The sequence below is a fragment of the Lipotes vexillifer genome, unplaced genomic scaffold (genome assembly GCF_000442215.2).
Source record: "Lipotes vexillifer unplaced genomic scaffold, Lipotes_vexillifer_v1.1 scaffold189, whole genome shotgun sequence".
NCBI lineage: Eukaryota > Metazoa > Chordata > Mammalia > Artiodactyla > Lipotidae > Lipotes > Lipotes vexillifer.
In genome coordinates, this window is record NW_006785816.1 from 1,739,316 (window position 1) to 1,744,236 (window position 4,921).

Here is a 4,921-nt window from a genome sequence, read left to right on the forward strand (position 1 = left end):
CCTGTAGTTTTCTTTCTTTGTTACATCCTTGTCTGGTTTTGGTATCAAGGTGACAGTGGCCTCGTAGAATGAGTTTGGGAGTGTTCCTCCCTCTGCTATATTTTGGAAGAGTTTGAGAAGGATAGGTGTTAGCTCTTCTCTAAGTGTTTTATAGAATTCACCTGTGAAGCCATCTGGTCATGGGCTGTTGTTTGTTGGAAGATTTTTAATCACAGTTTCAATTTCAGTGCTTGTGATTGGTCTGTTCATATTTTCTATTTCTTCCTGGTCAGTCTCAGAAGGTTGTGCATTTCTAAGAATTTGTCCGTTTCTTCCAGGTTGTCCATTTTATTGGCATAGAGTTGCTTGTAGTAATCTCTCATGATCTTTTGTATTTCTGCAGTGTCAGTTGTTACTTCTTTTTTATCTCTAATTCTATTGATTTGAGTCTTCTCACTTTTTTCTTCATGAGTCTGTATAATGGTTTATCAATTTTGTTTATTTTCTCAAAGAACCAGCTTTTAGTTTTATTGATCTTTGCTATTGTTTCCTTCATTTCTTTTTCATTTATTTCTGATCTGATTTTTATGATTTCTTTCCTTCTGCTAACCTTGGGGTTTTTTGTTCTTCTTTCTCTAATTGCCTAAGGTGCAAGCTTAGGTTGTTTATTTGAGATGTTTCCTGTTTCTTAAGGTAAGATTGTATTGCTATAAACTTCCCTCTTAGAACTGCTTTTCCTGCATCCCATAGGTTTTGGGTCGTCGTGACTCCATTGTCAATTTGTTTCTAGGTATTTTTTAATTTCCTCTTTGATTTCTTCAGTGATCACTTCGTTATTAAGTAGTGTATTGTTTAGCCTCCATGTGTTTGTATTTTTTACAGATCTTTTCCTGTAATTGATATCTAGTCTCATGGCGTTGTGGTCGGAAAAGATACTTGATACAATTTCAATTTTCTTAAATTTACCAAGGCTTGATTTGTGACCCAAGATATGATCTATCCTGGAGAATGTTCCATGAGCACTTGAGAAAAATGTGTATTCTGTTGTTTTTGGATGGAGTGTCCTATAAATATCAATTAAGTCCATCTTGTTTAATGTATCATTTAAAGCATGTGTTTCCTTATTTATTTTCATTTTGGATGATCTGTCCATTGGTGAAAGTGGGGTGTTAAAGTCCCCTACTATGAATGTGTTACTGTCGATTTCCCCTTTTATGGCTGTTAGTATTTGCCTTATGTATTGAGGTGCTCCTATGTTGGATGCATAAATATTTACAATCGTTATATCTTCTTCTTGGATCGATCCCTTGATCATTATGTTGTGTCCTTCTTTGTCTCTTCTAATAGTCTTTATACTAAAGTCTATTTTGTCTGATATGAGAATTGCTACTCCAGCTTTCTTTTGGTTTCCACTTGCATGAAATACCTTTTTCCATCCCCTTACTTTCAGTCTGTATGTGTCTCTAGGTCAGAAGTGGGTCTCTTGTAGACAGCATATATATGGGTCTTGTTTTTGTATCCATTCAGCCAATCTGTGTCTTTTGGTGGGAGCATTTAGTCCATTTACATTTAAGGTAATTATCGATATGTATGTTCCTATTCCCATTTTCTTAATTGTTTTGGGTTCGTTATTGTAGGTCTTTTCCTTCTCTTGTGCTTCTGGCCTGGAGAGGTTCCTTTAGCAGTTGTTGTAAAGCTGGTTTGGTTGTGCCGAAGTCTCTCAGCTTTTGCTTGTCTGTAAGTTTTAATTTCTTCATCAAATCTGAGTGAGATCCTTGCTGGGTAGAGTAATCTTGGTTGCAGGTTTTTCTCCTTCATCACTTTAAATATGTCCTGCCAGTCCTTTCTGGCTTGCAGAGTTTCTGCTGAAAGATCAGCTGTTAACATTATGGGGATTCCCTTGTGTGTTATTTGTTGTTTTCCCCTTGCTGCTTTTAATATGTTTTCTTTGTATTTAATTTTTGACACATTGATTAATACGTGTCTTGGTGTATTTCTCCTTGGATTTAACCTGTATGGGACTCTCTGTGCTTCCTGGACTTGATTAACTATTTCCTTTCCCATATTAGGGAAGTTTTCAACTATATCTTCAAATATTTTCTCAGTCCCTTTCTGTTTCTCTTCTTCTTCTGGAACCCCTATAATTCGAATGTTGGTACATTTAATGTTGTCCCAGAGGGTCTCTGAGACTGTCCTCAGTTCTTTTCATTCTTTTTTCTTTATTCTGCTCTGCTGTAGTTATTTCCACTATTTTATCTTCCAGGTCACTTATCCATTCTTCTGCCTCAGTTATTCTGCTATTGATCCCATCTAGAGTATTTTTAATTTCATTTATTGTGTTGTTCGTAGTTGTTTCATCTTTAGTTCTTCTAGGTCCTTGTTAAATCTTTCTTGCATTTTGTCCATTCTATTTCCAAGATATTGGATCATCTTTACTATCATTATTCTGAATTCTTTTTCAGGTAGACTGCCTATTTCCTCTTCATTTGTTAGGTCTGGTGGGTTTTTATCTTGTTCCCTCATCTGCTGTGTGTTTTTCTGTCTTCTCATTTTGCTTATCTTACTGTGTTTGGGGTCTCCTTTTTGCAGGCTGCAGGCTCGTAGTTCCCGTTGTTTTTGGTGTCTGTCCCTTGTGGCTAAGGTTGGTTCAGTGGGTTGTGTAAGCTTTTTGGTGGAGGGGACTAGTGCCTGTGTTCTGGTGGATAAGGCTGGATCTTGTCTTTCTGGTGGGCAGGTCCACGTCTGGTGGTGTGTTTTGGGGTGTCTGTGGACTTATTATGATTTTAGGCAGCCTCTCTGCTAATGGGTGGGGTTGTGTTCCTATCTCACTAGTTGTTTGGCATAGGATGTCCAGCACTGTAGCTTGCAGGTCGTTGAGTGAAGCTGGGTGCTGGTGTTGAGATGGAGATCTCTGGGAGTTTTTTGCCATTTGATATTATGTGGAGCTGGGAGGTCTCTTGTGGACCAGTGTCCTGACGTTGGCCCTCACACCTCAGAGGCACAGCAGTGACTCCTGGCTGCAGCACCAAGAGCCTTTCATCCACACGGCTCAGAATAAAAGGGAGAAAAAGTAGAAAGAAAGAATTAGTAGAAGTAGAAAGAAAGAAAGAAAGAAAGAAAGAAAGGAACAAGGGAGGGAGGGAGGGAGGAAGGAAGTAGGGAAGGAAGGAAAAAAAGAAAGAAAGAAGATAAAGTAAAATAAAATAAGATATAATATAATAAAGTTATTAAAATAAAAAATAATTATTAAGAAAAAAAATTGAAAAAAAAATGTACGGATAGAACCCTAGGCAAAATGGTGGAAGCAAAGCCATACAGCATAAATCTTGCTCTCAGAGTCCACCTCCTTAATTTGGGATGATTCTTTGTCTATTCATATATTCCACAGATGCAGGGTACATCAAGTTGATTGTGGAGCTTTAATCCGCTGCTTCTGAGGCTGCTGGGAGAGATTTCCCTTTCTCTTCTTTGTTCTCACAGCTCCCAGGGCTCAGCTTTGATTTGGCCCCGCCTCTGCGTGTACGTCGCCAGAGGGTGTCTGTTCTTCGCTCAGAGAGGATGGGGTTAAAGGAGCCGCTGATTCGGGGGCTCTGGCTCATTCAGGCGGGGGGAAAGGAGGGGCATGGAGTGCGGGGCGAGCCTGCGGCGGCAGAGGCCAGTGTGACGTTGCACCAGCCTGAGGCGCCTCGTGCGTTCTCCCGGGCAAGTTGTCCCTGGATCCCGGGACCCTGGCAGTGGCGGGCTGGACAGGCTCCCCGGAAGGGGGGTGTGGATAGTAACCTGTGCTCGCACACAGGCTTCTTGGTGGTGGCAGCAGCAGCCTTAGCGTCTCATGGCCGTCTCTGGGGTCCGCGCTTTTAGCCGCGGCTCGCGCCCGTCTCTGGAGCTCCTTTAAGCAGCACTCTTAATCCCCTCTCCTCGCGCACCAGGAAACAAAGAGGGAAGAAAAAGTCTCTTGCCTCTTCGGCAGGACTCCCTCCTGGCTAGCCGTGGGGTACTAACGCCCTGCAGGCTGTGTTCACGCCGCCAACCCCAGTCCTCTGGACCGAAGCCCAAGCCTCAACTCCCAGCCCCGCCCGCCCCGGCGGGTGAGCAGACAAGCCTCTCGGGCTGGTGAGTGCCGGTCGGCCCTGATCCTCTGTGCGGGAATCTCTCTGCTTTTCCCTCCGCACTCCTGTTGCTGTGCCCTCCTCCGCGGCTCCGAAGCTTCCCCCCTCCGCCACCCGCAGTCTCCGCCCGTGAAGGGGCTTCCTAGTGTGGAAACCTTTCTTCCCTCACAGCTCCCTCCCACTGGTGCAGGTCCCGTCCCTATCCATTTGTCTCTGTTTATTCTTTTTCCTTTTGCCCTACCCAGGTACGTGGGGGTGGGGGTGGGGTTTCTTGCCTTTTGGGAGGTCTGAGGTCTTCTGCCAGCGTTCAGTAGGTGTTCTGTAGGAGTTGTTCCACGTGTAGATGTATTTCTGGTGTATCTCTGGGGACGAAGGTGATCTCCGCGTCTTACTCTTCCGCCATCTTCCCGGAAGCTCTCCTGTCTTCCGGTATTTAAACTGAACTGTGAAAGTTGTGGAGTAACGGGGAGATACACGTGCAAAGTCTAATGCAGACCCCTGAATTTAACAAAAGAATTCCCCTACTTTCTCCCTCAGGTAGGGATTGGATTTGGCTAAGGAAGAATGAACTTCATGGGAGGGCTGGAGAGGGAAAGGAAAGCTGGCGTTCTTTTTCCTCAGTGGAGGGAGCTACTCTATCAAAGAATAGGTGACCTTAAATAGTATAAGTTCTGTAGGAATGGATGCTCTGAACAGGCTTCCACAGATGGGCTGAGCGGCCATGAACAGTTAGGACTGAGCAGAACTGAGCAGGGTGTAGCTTTATTCCTCCCTCTCCTGCCCCTCTTCGTTGACTATCTCAACTTTGCTCTCTTTTGCTATCACTCGAAAGA